Below are 17,623 nucleotides of genomic sequence, written 5' to 3' on the forward strand. Positions count from 1 at the left end.
CCGTGGAGTGGAAAGAACCCTGGGAAGAGTCAAAAGACCTCACTTTGCATTCCGCATCAGGCTTTATGACCTTAGGAAAGTGGTTTAACCTTTCTGAGCTTTGTTTCCTCATTCATGAGTTGAGAATACTAATGCATAATTGATGAGGAAGTTATTCATGCTAAAAGTATCTGTAGTGAAGCAGCATCTGGTCTTGCTGATCAGGGTGAATGTTCAGAGAATGTTTGTTTCCTTACTCTCTGTCCTAGTTTAGGGCATGGCTCCTTCCTTCAAGTCTAGTCTGACAAGAAAGTGTCTTCCCTATAACCACTATGATAAAATGTCTCTTTAGAGATGGTGACAGCTGTAAAGCAGCAACCTGCTGCTGAATCTTTAACATTAGCTGGCAGTTCTATTTTAATTTTAAGAACATCCGTAATGTCAGTAAGAGATTTTCTGCAATACCCTTCCTGGCACCCAAAGAATAGCAATATCATGTCTAGCCATGGCCTTTGGTTCTCTGTCTTGCTGCCCCTACTGGTTCTAGCCTCAGCTCTCAGAAACCTAATATCTAGAAGGAGATTCTGCATCATTGGGGTATGGCACTCACCTGGAGCCAAGTTTAGCCTGGACCTCAGATATTGGCTTCTTCCTTCAAAAAGTTCCCCTGACAATGCAGGGAACTTCCCAGCCCCATCAATGAAATCCAAGAGTATTCTAGTACTGCAACAGAGGGAACTTCTCAGTTGGCTAGGCAGATGATAGTGGTGATGCCAAATTCATGATGCTGACTTGGGCTGCTGAGGGCCTTTCTGCCAAGATCAAAGAAGAGAGGGACGTGGTCTTCAGTTGTATATCAGAAAGTCTCTTATGGGCACAAATGTCCTTACAATGAAAATAGAATTGGCTGTTAATATCTAAGATTAAACTACATCTCTCTTGAATCTCTCAAATATAAGCTATTTGGTCCTGCTTTTAAGATAAGCATAGGTTGCAGTATTTCTGTGGGTGTTTTCCTTTTCTGGGACTCTTTGAGTCTGAGAAGGTTATTAGTAGAAGCTCTTTACAGTTAAATCATTTGCTTCCTATCACTCAAAAGTAGGTCTAGAGGAGACTAAAATATATTGTTTTTCCATGTTTTGAAACAGAATTGAAAACATTCCAAAGATGAGAAAGTCTAGTTTTGAGATTCAGTTGCAGAAAAGAAATGACAGGAGCTGGAGATTGGGTGTGGCTCTTCCCACCCTTGCAGCTCTGAGATCTGCATTTCCTGACTGCGCACTCCATTTAGGAAGGGACGTGTACAGCCACAAACATAGCCCTGACACACCTCAAAGGGCAGAAATCCTGAGCTAGAGGCTCGTGCTGCTGCATATTCATGAATGCAAATCAGACCCCAGGACTATAGCTCTTGACTGAGATTTTAGATCTGGGAATTATCTGAGCTTCCTGCAAGTTTCTGTAGATTGTATTAGCTAAAAGGAAGATGGCAAATAGAGAGTGAGCTAAAGATCCTTTCTTCATACCTATTTGGTATGAAGGTTTTTCAAAGATTCAGTTATTATTTTTTTTTTTTAGCGGGGAGAGGGGTGAGAGGCAGAAGGAGAGGAGAATCCCAATGCAGGGCTCTATCTCAGGACTCTGAGATCATGACCTGAGCCATAATCAAGAGTCAGATGCTTAACCAACTGAGCCACCCAGACACCCCAGAGAGATGAATGTTTCCTAGAGAGAAGACCCCACACTGAGTCCTTTTGGTCTGGGTTAGTACAGGCCTTTAGCTGTGGAAGGGAGCTGGGTGACCTATGCTATAGACTATAAGTGAGTCACCAGCATACTTGAATGGTTAATGCTGGAGTGTAGCTATTTTATCCATTACTGTATCTCCAACCATCAGCACAGTGTCTGGCACATACTACAAACTCAGTAGATACGTAATAAATAAATGTTTCCCTAATTTTAGCATGTAATAGTTTTCTATCATTTACTTTGGGCTCTTCTTTTAGTGCATTAGCTTTCTCCCTGTGAGTATATTGTAAACTTTTGAAAGGCAGGGACAGATAAAAATCATTAATAATGGGAATTACTATTTACTGAGTGCATACTCTGGTAACAGGCCCTGTAGGGGACATACCCTCCCCCACACCCCACCCAATATCATTCCCTCATCCTCACAGCTCCATAAAACTGATCATTATTGCCATTTGACAGATTAAGAATCAGGCTCAGAGACATTAAGTTACTTGCCTGTGGTCACACAGCCTATCCATGGCAGAGTGTGAATGCGCAAGTTTGAATGTTTGAGTCCAAAGCTTAGGGTAATAACTTCAAAACCACACTGATGAAATCTTCTCCAGCACACGTCATGATCTACAAAGAATTAAGTGCATTGTAAATGTCAGATGTGAGCCATGCTTGGCAAGGTTGGCTTAGGTAAAGATCTGACTTGGAGGAAGTTGCTTTCCCCCCTTTCTATTTTACGTATTCACAGAACTATTTGAGAGCTGGCTTCCCACTGCCAAACCCCATTCAGGTCTGTCCGTCCCAGGAAGTGACCTATCCCTGGATTTCCCCAGACCTCATTGTAAAAACTTACTTGTTAATATTGTTAGTTGGCATTTCTGAATGCTTTTGACGAGTCAAAAGACAGGCTGAGCTCTTTTTATAGGCTGTCTTGTAATCCTAACGATGACTCTATGACTTGAGTTCTCCTATTATCCTCATTTCAAAGATGTGGAAACAGAGTTTCAGGAAGGTTAAATTACAAGTAACATGGGCAAGGTCATGGAATGTGACCTTTCCGCACTATGATCGTCTACCCGTTCTTTGCTTCTGAGGCAATATGGTCCCACCCAAAACTTCCAGTCATCAGTTTTAAAGCTTCCCCTCATTACCACCGAGTCTCTCATTTGTTCTTCATATCAACTGTTTGTTTAGGGCAGACCCTAAGGCTCAGAAAGTTCCAAAGACAACTTTCTGATACAGGCCTGGAAGAAGGGACTTGGTCTCCTGACTTCAAGCCAAGCACTCTCTTTATTGCAATAGACCAACCTCTACAGGCAACATATTTTCTCTGAAAAGATGCCTTTCACCAACCAAGTTGGTGAAGAGGGAAATGGAAGACCCCAATTGTAGGATCATAAGGGGTTCTTTGAGGGTAGAGGAACTATCTTTGTATTCCACAGACTTGCTGCCAGGGCTGTTTGCCATCTGTTGCTGGAAACTGACTTTAATCCATGTTATTCCTACAAGTACTGGAATCATGTCAGAAGGGGGTTAGGGTGTGTACTATTGTAGGGCCCTGGGAAGTTTGGATATAGGAACTCATCTTTCTTATAATGCAGAAGCATTTGTGTGAGGTTCAACATTTCCTGTACTGCCATTTCTGGTTCCTTTTCTGGCATACCGTGCACAATTAAATTCAGCTCCTTTTATTAAAAATATCTTGTGTAGTACAATTCCTTCTAGTGTAGTATGGTTATTTTGTTTTTCTTTTTTTTTTAATTTTTTAAATTTATTTATGATAGTCACACACAGAGAGAGAGAGAGAGAGAGAGAGAGAGAGAGGGGCAGAGACACAGGCAGAGGGAGAAGCAGGCTCCATGCACCGGGAGCCCGACGTGGGATTCGATCCCGGGTCTCCAGGATCGCGCCCTGGGCCAAAGGCAGGCGTCAAACCGCTGCGCCACCCAGGGATCCCTATTTTGTTTTTCTATCCAACCTTCAGTTTATCTATTCTTCAAGTGTGGAGATGTGGAAAAATGATTTTCACCAAATGATGATACTATTCCCCTCAAGTCCCCTCCCCCCACTGGTGATATTTTCAGCAATTTTTTGATCTTTTTTGTATGCTTTTCTGTATTGCTTACTTTCATATTAATAATTTTAATATTTCATTTTAAAATGTTATCCTTTCTTTTCTTTTTTTTTAAAGGAGGAAAAACCGTTATAATAGTTTTCTTTTTTTAAAAGATTTTATTTATTTATTCATGAGAGACACAGAGAGAGGCAGAGACATAGGCAGAGGGAGAAGCGGGCTCTATGCAGGGAGCTCTATGGGACTCTATCCAGGGACTCCAGGATCATGCCCTGTGCTGAAGGCAGATGCTTAACCACTGAGCCACCCAGGTGTCCCAGTTATGATAGTTTTCAAAGAGAGAGGGCTAACTAGTATATGGGTCATTTCCTGCTTTTTGCAGGGATTCCCCAAGTATGAAGCCCAGCTAGAATCACTCCCTGCACCAGCAGTGTGTCTCACACTTAGGATGACCCTATATCGTTTTTTGCTTAGGCAAGTCCCAGTTTATGCCTATTATCTCAGTGTCATTATTATGAGTGCTTTCTTTTCGCCAGTGTTTCAGATGATAAATAGCATGGTCACTCTACTCATACCAAAGCATGTGGCCCCAGTGCAAAGGATGGGGCTTCCTATTTTGTTTTTGTGGATGCATGGAATCTGGGGCCCGAGAGACCTGTGGGGACAAGGGGCTACCACATGTTGGACACAAAACAGGGAGACAAGCTACTTGGAAATGTAGCTATCTACTGATATTGAGAAAGAATTCCCAGTGCTTCCCTCAGAGGTTATGTGTGGGCAGAACGGCTAATGACAGTCACTCAGGTGCATTAGGTACCTTTGCTAGGTGCAATTAGGACTGTAATTGCAGAGCAAGGATGCAATGGTTCAGCAGCAGTGTTCTCCATTGGGAGCATAGCAACAAGGCAGGCTCACACCTCCCTCTCATTGTATTCTTTAAACGTGCTCACGGCACAGAGCCCACCACCCCCAGCAAAAAGCAAAAGCCATCACCGCAGCTCAGAGGCACACCCATCCCCTCCTCCCTGTGTGGCTCCTAGGAGGCTGCTGCTCCACTGGGCTTCAAGTTTTCTTGCTCTTGAACCTTTCAGTGACGAGAACAAGGCCAGACTCCGGGAAGAGAGACCCTGGGATCTGGGGAGGGTCCTCTAGCTTGTCCTCTCTCAGGTCTGTCAGGTAAAGCTGTGGCTTTTCAGGGAGTCCTCTCTCTGCCTGCCTGCTCCCCTTTCCCTCTCTACCTTCTTTTTTCCCTCCCTCCAAAGTCACTTAATACTAATATTAATAAACAATTGTTCAAATAATCCCAAGGGTACTTTTACTTCCCCATCCACTTTAAAGACAAGGAAAACTACCCTAAAAGATATTAACTAATATAGAAACCTCAGATGCTGGTAGAGCTGGGATGTGACCCACGTTTGTCGGTCCATCTGGCCCTGGAATTCAGTAAAACATAACTATTATGCGCTACTATTTTTCATATGGAATGGGTGGCAGACTAAAACGGGGTCACCTTGCAGAGTTTGGGGTGAGTGTGGTATGGCATGGAGGTCACTGTTCTATTCTCTGGCACACTGGAACATGGAGACTTTAAGGAAGGAGACATATTAAGGGATCAGACAAGGTCTGGATTGACCAACCCAAAAACTATTGATGTGCGTTTATTAACCGCTTCTTTCCTGAGTAGATCATTCAGTATTCAATGTAAAGTTTAGGGCAAGAAGTGCTATTTAGCACTTATTTAGCAAAGCAACCTTATAGCTGCAGAGAAAAATGATTCCCCTTTGTCATTAATTTCAGTACTTTTCTTCAAGACCTTAATTTGGACTTAGGGCTTCCCCATTAGCTATATAAATGGGATTAATGACTTGATTCCAGCAGAGAACATAAGGTACTTAAGGAACTGTTTCAGCCTGATGATGCATTATTATTACTAGTAAAAGGTGGAAATATTAGCATTTTTATGGCCCCTTATTTGCAGAGACTATTTTGATGGCTTATTCACACACATATTATAAGCCTAATGGTCATTTGGTGCTCCCCCATTTGTCATGCTTGTATGTATTTTCAACATTAAAAATTTTGTAGTACTAGGACAAGTCATGTCCACAGAATCCTGCAACTAGCCTGTCCTGTGTGGTTCATACAATGCATATCTCCCCAGCTGAGGGTCCTGATCAACTCTTCACCCACCTCTAAAGGCCTCTGCAGGGTTGTATGGGTTTAGGAACCCTGGAATCAGTTGTCTTCTGCTGGTGGGAAGTTTAAATGATGCTTTTTCTGGCTCCCTAGGTGGGAGAAATGTGGCACAGCCTCCCCCCTGGGCAGTGAGGAGTGGAGCAGTTGGGATGGTGGTGACCTTTATTTCTAGTTACAGATTTTGATTTACTATTTTTGCTCTATTTCTATAGTTTTTTTTTTAATGTACTGTAATAGGCTTAGACTTTCTTTTTTTGAGGTATACGATCTTTAACTGACTACTGTAGCAGCAGAATTTATTTGGGGTAACAGGGTAGAAGCTGGTTTGCTGTCACTGATGTTTCCTGCCACTTTGCATTGTAATATCACTTCTAAGACCTCTATTTCCTGCTTAACAAGTTGGAGGACCATGATAATAACAATAAGACATTTATCAGATACTTAAATGCCAAACACTTTGCTAAGCATCTTAAATTCATTGTCACATTTACCACTTACAACAATGTTATGAAATAGATCCTGTTTTTATTCCCATCATACAGGGGATGGAGCTCTGAGTTTTAAATGGCTTGCTCAGCTCATCAGTTAAGCCAGCACTTAACCCAGTAGTCAAACCCGGCTCTCTGACTCCACTGGTAGCCATGCTGCTCCTCAAATCTATTGAATCTCCAAGTTTAGACAGAATTCTGTGCTGGATTTTGACAATAGCTGCTTATAGTTTAGTTTGACTTATGGGTTCTTTAGGGACTTTCTGTGACTTCAAATTACCTATATGCAAAGAGTTAAAACCCACAGAATGTCAGTGCTGGCTGCTTTTTTTTTTGTCATAGTTTTTGCTTTTCCTGTTTCTAATTTTTTCCCCCTTCCAAAATGATGGTCTGGACCCCAATTTTGCTTTCTTACTTAGTTTAGAAATCTGAGTTTTCTTCATTTTGCAGTCAGTCCCTCCCATTATAGTGGGCTTTGGGGGTATTGCTTCCTTACCACTCATTTGTGTTAATGAGGTAACATGTCAGTGGCCCCCAATTATCCGTCTTCTTCTCTGTCTTCACCCTGACACCTGGCAATTTATTAGTGAGGAGTCATGGTTTAGGGAGCAGGGCTGGGATGAAGAGGACCAGCACTCAGGTCAGGGAACTTTCCTGGATATCAGGAGTTCCTCCACACAGGTTTAGAGGAAACACCCCAAGGTTGAAATCCGCAGGTGGCAGTGCTGTGACTGCCAAGGGGCAGGAGTAGGAGGAGGGGGGGGCGCACTTCTCAGCCCCTGAGGCTGCAGGGCTACTATGTCGCTCTTGGGCTGGATGTTGGTGGTGAGCTCCCACAGACGCTGTTACTGCGCCCTAGAGGCCAGGCGAGGAGCTTGGGGTGGCCTCCAATTTTTCTTCTTACCGAATAGGAACACTTTGAGGCTTCGGGAATTGTGCAAAATTTAACCAAGAGTGTCTTGGGAAATTCCAGCCTTGCATTTATGTGCCCCTTCCTCTGACCTTGTGGCCAGGCCAGGGTCCACGGGGGAAAGTGATGCTGAGGTGTCGGTACCTTCACATCACCTCCGTCGGGGGACAGCCAACTGCTGTGCGTGGGAGGAGGACAAGAGGAACTCTCAGGAGCGCCCCTCAATGGCCCACCTGCCAGTTCATCCACACCTTAGCCTTATGAACCATACACCCAGACCCTCATTTTACTAACGAAGAAATGGTAAATGATTTGCATCCCTTGTCATTGGGGGCGGGGGGGGGGGAGTGAATTCGGTGGGGCCTTCTGACCAGCCTCGGGGGCGGCCTGGGGAGAGGGTCCTGTGCCCGACAGCCCAGGCCCATCCACCGCCCTCAGGGAGCGAGTCCTCCCGGAGTTAGCTGGGGCTCCTCCTTCATCACCCGGAGGATGTTTTCTTCCCACTTGGGGTGGGAATTTCCCACGTGCTTCAAGTGGGCAGAGGATGAGGGACAGTCCTGAATCCTGGCTCTTGATGAGGCAGCGGGTTTCTTTAAGTGACCCAGGGAATCCTCAGACCCAGCTTTACTTTGGAAAGAAATAACCTGGTCCCTTCTCCCATGTTCAGCAGGAGAGGAGGAGGGTCCTACGCAAGGAGGAAGGGAGGACCTGTTTACTGAGCACCTACTAGATGCATACTTTGTGCTAGGCTCTTGCAGGTTGCTGTTGCTGCTGCTGCTGCTCCTACTCCTCCTCCCCTCATTCCTCGCATTCCTCTTTTCCTTTTCTCTGGTGCCTAAACACTGTTTAGGGAAAGTGGAATCCTGGAAACAAACCTGAGAGAAGTCATTTGGCTTGGCTTTTGCACGGTTTTCATCACACAAGGCATTAGGTTGAGTACTTCATGAGTCTGAGGTTTTTGGGACTCTTAAAAGCACATGATAAGAGCTGGGGACTCTGGGAGCAACAATATTGCCTTTGCTTTGCCTCTTGGATGTTATTCTTTAGTCCCCCCTCCCCCCCAAGGCATTCTTAGGTGTCGCTGTCACCCAGCTCAGGAGATGAAAGACAACAGGGATCTTAGTTATTGCACTTCTATCCCCCCTCCCCCCAAAAGTTAAAAAGAACAGCATGGCTGCACAGCTGCCACAGTGGCCTGGAGTTCTGTGTCACTATAATGTTGTATAGTGTGGACCTCTTACAGGGGAGAGGGGACTGTCTACATGGTCTCTACCCCATTCCTAGTACAGATGTTATTATAACAGCCTTATTGTCTTCCATAGAAGAATGTCACCTTAGAAGTCTGTGTTACTTGTTTTTTCCCACCAAATTTTAGTTAACATACCATGTAATATTAGTTTCAGGTATAGAGTGTAGTGATTCATTACTTATACACAACACTCTTTTAATGTTCTACAACTCAGAGCTACTATTTGTAGCATTGAGTTAGATTCATTAGGTTTCTCCCCAACTTCTAAAATCCACTAAGCCCTGAGGAAGAATATCTGAGGGAACTGGGGATGAATGGATTTTCCTGCTTTCAAAGGAAGCTGGTGGAATTCCAGGAGTGGGGTCTTTACCAGGTATAACCCACATATCTGCCAGCAAAACTGATGCTCCACAAACATGATATTAGGTGAACTTTCGGGCCTTTAGTGTTATCTTCATTTATGTTCCCTATATTATATAGTAAGATTACCTGCCTCTTAGCTGATAGTTGAGTCTTTGGATAAGAGAATTGGGTTTTATTTCCACTTCAACCTGCTTCTGATGCAGAGTTTAAGGTGAGATATCATGAGGCCTGTGGTTAAAAAATGACCTGTATCAGGTAAGTGCCCACTGTTTTCCATTATGACCTTAGAGGTGTACTTGGTTCTATTGACAGTGCTCTGGTGCTCCGAGGTTCCCTGAGTTTTATATCAGACTGAAACCTTGGTGACAAGTTTGTTTAGCTTGACTTGATCTCCTATTGATGAAACATTTGCATGAAAAATATGCACGTGTATCTATTATAACAATAACGACTTAGTGCCTATGATGCAAGCATGGTTTACTATTATTCAGATTGCAAACTCCACAAATGCCCCACTGTAGGGAGAGGGTTGGAGCAAAAAGCCAGCTTATACTGCCTTTGTCAGGCTGTCAACCTGGAGGAGCATGTATTGTCTCTTGCACACCAGGAATCGTGTGGGCTTGTTATAGTGCTACTGTCATAAACACTATGGCATTTAACCTGCTACTGTCATAAACACTATGGCATTTAACCTGCAGAAAAGCTGATCAAAGAATTTATTATTATCCTCACTTTACAGAAGGAACAATTGTCTCAGATAAGTAAAATCATTGATTCTACTTTTATGGTATTGGAGAAGGATGGTGGAGGTTGAAAGGTGGGATTCAGATGGTGCTGAATTGGAAATGGGGATATTACTATGAACTCATGTTTTCTGTTTTTTTTTAATAGATACAGAAATAAATATAAGCTAAAACAATGACATGCCACAAACAATGAATATATTTAGCGTCCAGATCTTTCTTCCTACATATTATTCTCCACTTGTTGAAACCAGGTCTTCTTGAGGAAATGGCTATTCTTGGGCTGGGACCAAAAAAAAAAAAAAAAAATGTACAAGATGGGCCTGAAAGCCCAGAAGATAAAGATGTGCTCAAGGATGATCAAGAATGATAGGAACATGGCCAAAGTACATAGAAGCCAGCTTGAAGGGCCCCACTGACCAAATTGGGGGATATTACAACATGAAAATAAACAATGATAAAATTGATTATTAGCCATTGAATAAAATAAGAGACCATGAGACCATAATAATAGAAACAAACAAATTAATAGAGCATAGTATAAAGAGCTTTCTTACTGGAACAATAATTGGGCCAAATTACGCAGTTGAATTTCAAACCATGGTCTGTGAAATTGAAGATCTTATATTTATTCTCCCTGTGTCATGGGGACTCTCTACTGTAACACCAAGATTTGTTGGTAGGGAAAAGTGAGATGTCTTCACTTAGTGGGACTGGATTTAAGGTGGGCTATACCAGCCAGTTGATATTTTTGATATTTTGCATGCACTTTTCCTGGGTCATTTTCAAAGGATCAGCCAGTGTGCAAAAATCTTCAGAGAAGAAACTCGTCTTCGATTGGTTCTTTTCTGCTTTTGCTTTTAGAAGCAATGCAGGGATTCTGTTGTTGTTGTGGTTGTTTTTATGACTATGATTGTGGCAAGAGAAGCATAAAGCTCAAATAAAATCACTGGAGGGAGGTAATGGGCAAAGCTAAAGCAAAGATTCCAGAGAGTGCCAAACACCAGGCCCCAGGAAGATCAAGAAGTAAATCTCCCAAAAGATGTTCTATAATGTTGTGGCTCTGTCATCTTCCTTGTTGTGGCTTCTCTGAGTCTCTCTGTCCCATTCTGTGTCACCTGGTCAGCTTTGACTGAGACTCCAACCTTCGTGAGAGTGTTGTGCCCATGAGCCCATAATGTACTTCCAGTACTTTTAACTGTACTGCCTGGAATTTCCAGTGTTTCTTGGTTAAAAATCCCCAAATGCAAGGACTCTTATTAACTTTATTCATTTTTAAAACTCAGGCAGTTCTCAGTCCATTGATGTCCACTGCTCCTTAGGTATCGATTCATGATCTAATCAGAAGAAACTGGTTGAAGAGGGTGAGGGATTGAATGGATCACAGGTTAAAGCACATGCTCTGTAGGGATTATGGGTAGAGTGTTTCCATACTGGGAACAGATGGGCCCTAATAGACTCAAAACACAGTAAGAGTTGCTGTAATTACTATCCCATTGCAGTGATAAACTTTGACAAGATAATTCTTACAGTGAGGAGGAAGACACTATAGAATGGCTGCTATAGTTTTGAAAATGAAAGAGAACATTTGTTTGATTATTTGCATCCTCTGTGTGTACTTAACTACTATCCCTTTAAGAATTTTAGGCTGGGGGCCCCTGGGTGGCTCAGTCAGTTAAACATTCCACTTTTGATTTTGGCTCAGGTCATGATCTGAGGATTATGATCTCAGGGTTGTGAGATTGAGCCCCACATCAGCCTCTGCCTTGAGTATAGATCCTGCCTAAGATTATCTCTGTCTCTCTCTCTCCCCTCCTGCTGCCCCTCCCCCCTTCCAAAAATTTTTTTTTAGGCTGACCCCTGAGAGTAACCAGGGAACCTGGACAGAAAGGAGCCCCCACACTCATTAGTCAACTTTGAAATTACTCTAGGACCTACTGCCCACTTTCTGGTTCAGACCTGGTTTCTCATCTATTTTTTTTTTTAAGATTTTATTTATTTATTCATGGGAGATAGAGAGAGAGAGGCAGAGACACAGGCAGAGGGAGAAGCAGGCTCCATGCAGGGAGCCTGACTGTGGGACTCGATTCGGGGTCTCCAGGATCACGCCCTGGGCTGAAGGCAACGCTAAACCGCTGAGCCACCAGGGCTGCCCTCATCTATTTTCTTTGGCTGAAGATCCCTGCACTAACCCTGTTTGGGTTGCAATAAAATCTCAGATGCTTTTCTTGGCCAGGGAATCCTTTAAGTCGCTAATTTCTGTACACATCCTTGAGTGCCACCTGACTGTACTGAGTCTTGATATTTTTTCCTATTTTTAACTGTTAACATTTACTGAAGATGTGTTACATGTCAGGCATTATGCTAAGCTCCCTTTTTGTGTTAACTTTGATGTTAACTCCCACTCATGTAGCATTATTCCTATTTTATGGATGATGAAATAAAGTTTAAGAAAGTTAAATAACTTGCCAAAGCTAGCTCAACTATTAAATGTCCAAGATAGAATTTAAACATTTTATGTCTGAATATATGAACCTATAAATTTCTGCCTTGCAGTCTACTTGTCAGCAGCAAAGACCTAGCACTTTCTGCATATAGTGACTGTTTGTCCAGGTGTGATGTATGTCTAAGATGGGTCTCCCTACCTAAGTTACCTCAGAAAATTCATCTCTTGAGTTTTTCAGACTCAATCCTAGTTCTCAAATATTTTTCTCTGTCTGGACCTTCATTGTGTTCCAGTTCTAAGCCATATCCCGTGATATTTTGTTATTCCCCCTGGCCCTCCCCACCCCCCATTCAGCTCCAGGTTGGTTTCCAAAGAAAAGAAGTTGCAGTGTTTTTTTTTCTGAACTCTAGACCCCTGCATTTTTACTGATGATAATGGGCAAAACAATATGCCTAAGATAAATTCTGAAGCAATTGGCCCTGTTACAGGAGGGAAGTAACTACATGGACCCTGGTCTTTTTTGGCAATCAGTTTGCTTGAGAAAATTTGATAAGAATAAAAAATATAGTTGACTTGGCTGACATCTCTGAATTCCTATATTCATATCTGTGCCCCTGGCCAAACAGCACTAGATATTGAGGAAAAAAATGGCATCTTTAATTTGCCAATTACAAAACCTGCCCTATTAGTAAAATTTTTAAACTAAAATTGTTATAAAAAAGTTTTTGTGCAGGATATCCAGGTAATGCCCACTTTTCAGGCAGCGTCTCACGATCCTTCTCTTTTTTAGTTACTCCCTGGGCTCTGAGATTAAATGTAGTCATCAAAGTCTAGACAAGATTTCTGGGGTGCTTCCCCCTCAAGGAGTCAGGCTGAGTGTAGGCGATTGTGATTGCACGGAAGCTTGGGTGAGCAAGGGTGAATCTGAGCACAGAAGAACTCAGAAAGCCTGACTCAGCATTAACCTGGCTGAGCTCTGCCAAGAGATGGCCCCCCCCCACTTTTTTCCCCCCAAGTAATAGCTTTTTATAAGTGATAACATTAAAAAACACCTCCATAGTTTACCACTTTAATTTAATAAAGTAACATGTGGTACCTGAACTGGCTAATGATGTCAAGGCCTTTGCATTTGGGGCAAGCTAATTTCCTCTGAGCATGAGAGGTCACTCTTAAAATGAGGTGAAAGTCCTTCCCTAACTAGTTCATCCAAAACATGCTAACACAATTAAGGCAGTCAGATGATGACATTTTAGCCACTAAACTGCCAAGGAAAGATTCCCATTGAAGCTCCTGCAAAAGAAATATAAGCAACTATCAAAACTTGTGGCTCTTTGTTGGAAACCACATCCTCCCATTTTTTTTTTTAGACTGAACATGAGAGTAAATATGAATAGGGAAGGGCAAAGTTTGTCTACCCGCAGCTCCCAAACCTGGGGAGAGACAAAATGTTATTTATTTAAGAAACTTGGGATAAGACCTGGGATTATAAGACTTCATATGTCATCTCTGATGGGTTGGAGATTTCTTGTCGGCCAGTTTTCCTGACAAATACAACTTGAGAATCACTTAAAGAAATGGTTTTTAGGTTGCTGAGAAATCATTAGAAGTTCTTAAGTCTGTGGTATATTCAGGATCTTCCTTAGATTTTTCTTCGGATCAAATCAAAAGAAGAACATTTCTTCTATAAATAAATACATTACTACTCTTGGAACTAGTGTATGACTAGAATCTTAATTTAGTGATTGATAGTAATAATACTGGCAACAGGAAATAATGCTAAGGCTTTATGTATCAACACTCATTATTTTGTTAGTTCTCCACATTAAAACCTATGTAGGGTTTTAATAGTGTGGTCTTACAGACCTACTCTAAGCCCCTCCTGACTTTTTTCTACGTTTTAACTGACTCCAGCCCAAGAAGGGTGGAATAATGTATCTGCTTGGTAAATTTGTAAGGAATTGTTTGGGCATGCTTGGTCAGCCTCATTATCTTTTTCTCTAGAGCGGTAACTGCCTTCGGAAAGGAGGATCTTTAATTGGCACCATCCTGCAATGTGGGGAAGTAACTACTCTTGCCCCATTCACTGTGGTTAGAGAAACAACTATATTTTGAACGAGTCTTCTGTTTTTGTCTTTATTTTCTTTTTCAATGACATGGTTTTATTTTTCCTGCAGTATGATAAATTCTCTTTCCTGTTAACTCTCCTCCTTTCTGCCATTCTCTGTAAAATCTTCCTGTCTCCTCAAGGTTATTTATTATAGCAGATATAAATATATATGTTAAATATGGGGAATGCTTACTTTTGCTACTAAACTTTGCTTCCAAACGAACGTAAATTCATTCATTCCAACTAAGGATATGGTCATGTGTAGTATTCTCCAGGTGACTCAGTGAAACTCTCCTACTAACCACTCTTTTCTTTGCCCTTTCCCTTTTGCCAGTCATTGATTGTTTTTCATTCAATTTACCAACACCTGTTACTTGCAACTTGATCAAAAGGTGATTTCATTCTGCTATAAATAAGTGGTGTTTACTTTTCTATAGTCTTACTCAATTGTAAGTTTAAGGAAAGGACAAAGTGTTATCTTTATTTCCTGCAACTCTAGATTCCATCACAATGCTAAGCACATTTTGTGTATTAGGTAAATGTACACATTAAACTGAATTGCATAGAAATTGTTTTTCCATTATGTAGGTAGTACATACCATTGTAAAAAAAAATGGGGCAGTCTTGGAAAGTACGAGAAATAAATGAAAATAATTTATAATACATCTACCAAAAGTTATTAGCTTTAGTCTTTTTTAAAAACAGCTTTAGTAAGGCATAACTTACATTCCATAAAAAGAGTAGAGGTAGAATTCAATGAATTCTAAGTTTATATGATTTCATAGCAATAACCACAGTACAGTTTTTGGACACATCCATCCTTCAAAAAGTTCCCTTGTATTCATTTAAATCATATTGTAATAAATACATTTAAGATACACAGCTGGCCACCAAAAAAAAATCAAAGATACATAGATGGCTGTCAAATTCTATGTAGAATTTTGTACTTAAAAAAATTCCTAATATATTTCCCCCATGGAATCAGGAACATAAAATGTAAACATTTGATTCTCTGCGTCACAATCTATTAATTGTGTGCTCCAAATTACCATATTGATTCTAATTTTATTTCAGTGTAAACTATAATTGAGTATTATGTATTTGTGTATGATTTCCTCAAGTAAAAAAAGTATCGATTAACATAGGTAAAATCACTGGATTTTGACATACCACTTTTCATGTAATTGATTTTCAAAATTTACAACTTTCTTCCCCCAAAAGATCATATAAAAGTGATTATTGCCACCTTTAAGTATAAAGAGTCTTTGTAATTATGTAAAATTATATAAACCTTTGCAAATTTGAAGGATGATTCCAGAGAATGTGACTGTGTCTTGCCTTGGGGCTGATATGTACAGTTTGGAGCATATCCCATGAGAATGTGTTTGAGGCTGAGTTCAGCCTGTGCTGAGCCAGTCAAGCCTACCAGGGGGCTGCATCCACCCAAGATTCACCTTCTCTACACCATGCAAAGGCACAGCCTACTCACCAAACTATGTGCTTATTTGGTAAAAGCACTTTTACCTAATTAATTCAAAGGCTTCCTGAAGGCCAGCTGGGGCCCTGATGGGGATCTTTAGAATGGTTACCATCTGGGACACCTCGGCGGCTTAGCAGTTGAGCATCTGCCTTTGGCTCAGTGTGTGATCCTAGGGATCGAGTCCCACATCAGGCTCCCTGCATGGATCCTGCTTCTCCCTCTGCCTGTGTCTCTGCCTCTCTCTGTCTTTCATGAATGAATAAATAAAATCTTAAAAAAAAAAAAAAAAAAAAGAGAATGGTTACCATCCGAATCTTTGCTTGCTCTTCAGGCGCTGCTTCCAGAAAGCTCATCTATGGAGACTAACTTAAAAGAAGGCCGGGTGAACAGCGCCGTCTAGGGAGCTTGGAAAAAGTTCTCCATGATTGACCTTTCAGCCTTATCTGTCATTGCCGTTCATTTGGGTTCTTCCCCCCAGCACCCATACTTGTTGCCATCTTCACGCTGAATTTCTTCACTCTGCTGCCATCTGTATTTTTCTCTGTCCAAATATTCCTCATTCTTTAAGATTTGGCACACCAACCTCTTATGATGCAGAACCTTTATTTGTCACCCCAGTTCTTGACTATGCTTGGCGTATAATTACCCCAATTAATTATCCCACTTTTCCCTTCCTTAAATGTAGAACATTTTTTGTCATTATACCATATGGTAGTTGAGTGGGCATACTCTGAAGCTAGCTGGGTTTGCAACCTGGTTATGTTACTTAACCAGAGAGGTCTTATAGTGTTTTCAAATCACTGTGGGCCTCAGTTTTCTTGTGTGTAAAAGAGAAATAATAATAATGATGCCTACCTCTTTGGGTTTTTATGAAGATCAACAAGTTGATGATACTGTTTTTGGAAAAGTACCTAATGAATGGCTATTTTTATCTTTTATGTGAATTATTTTGTTTTGACAAATATAAATAGTTTGAGAACAGTAATTGTATCTTACATTTCTTTCTATTCTCAAAGGCAGAAGCTACTTTCTACTTTCCAGACAAGTAATACTAAATTCAGAGAGGCTGTGACTCACTATTGGTGGAACTGGCGTTAGGGCGGGGTTCTACTGGTTGCAGCTCTGTGTTTTTTCAATTTTTACCTTTTTGTCATCAATATTATTTTGTTCATAATGCAGTAACAATATTAGTAGTTATAACATATATGTCTTCAAAGTGTGTTATGCACAGTATTTTTAAATTTGTGCAGGTAAGCTTTCTCTTTCTGTTTTACATAAATGAGAGGTCATACATTTCATATAATGACCTAGATATTTTTCCTCCATTTCCCCCCAGGCATCCTCTTCCAGCCCATGAAATACATTTCAGTGCTGTGTTTTCTTAACTTTAAATAAGATACAACAGTGAGTGTTCAATCAAAACAATTCTAATTGGTTACAAACATAAACATAACCTCATTTCACCCATATTGTTAGAGGAGTTAATTGGACCTACAGAGCCACCAGCTAAATACATTGGTTTATGCAAACAGTGAATCTAATTTCCTCTAAAGACATCTCTCTGCAGGAGCAGTTGAAGGAGATAGGAAGGAGAGAAAATTTTGGGTAGAATTTCAAAAAGTCAATTTGCTGTCAATTATCTGCTCTTACTAGATAGACTTGGAAAAAAATCATTATATGATTTATGTGAAAAAATGTATTTGTGTACACATAATGCTTTTCAAATAGGAAGAGTATTACCAATAAGGAAATAGTACATTTTACACTGTAGTTGAGCTCAGCCAAAATTGACAGGGATGGACTTCCCCCTTTTCTTGATCTATTCCCCCAAAATCTTTCATCAAT

At 41.1% G+C, this 17,623-nt stretch overlaps 1 long non-coding RNA gene across 1 annotated transcript in view; it reads right to left on the minus strand.

Annotated features, from left to right (window-relative positions):
* Positions 1-2,225: 2,225 nt before the first annotated feature.
* Positions 2,226-17,623, minus strand: part of LOC140620891 (uncharacterized) — a 99,871-nt gene continuing 84,473 nt past the window's right edge. The window contains exon 5 of the long non-coding RNA XR_012020617.1: positions 2,226-2,349. This is a non-coding gene — a long non-coding RNA (uncharacterized lncRNA). The remainder of the gene's footprint in view (positions 2,350-17,623) is intronic.

The sequence above is a fragment of the Canis lupus genome, chromosome 29, assembly GCF_048164855.1.
Source record: "Canis lupus baileyi chromosome 29, mCanLup2.hap1, whole genome shotgun sequence".
NCBI lineage: Eukaryota > Metazoa > Chordata > Mammalia > Carnivora > Canidae > Canis > Canis lupus.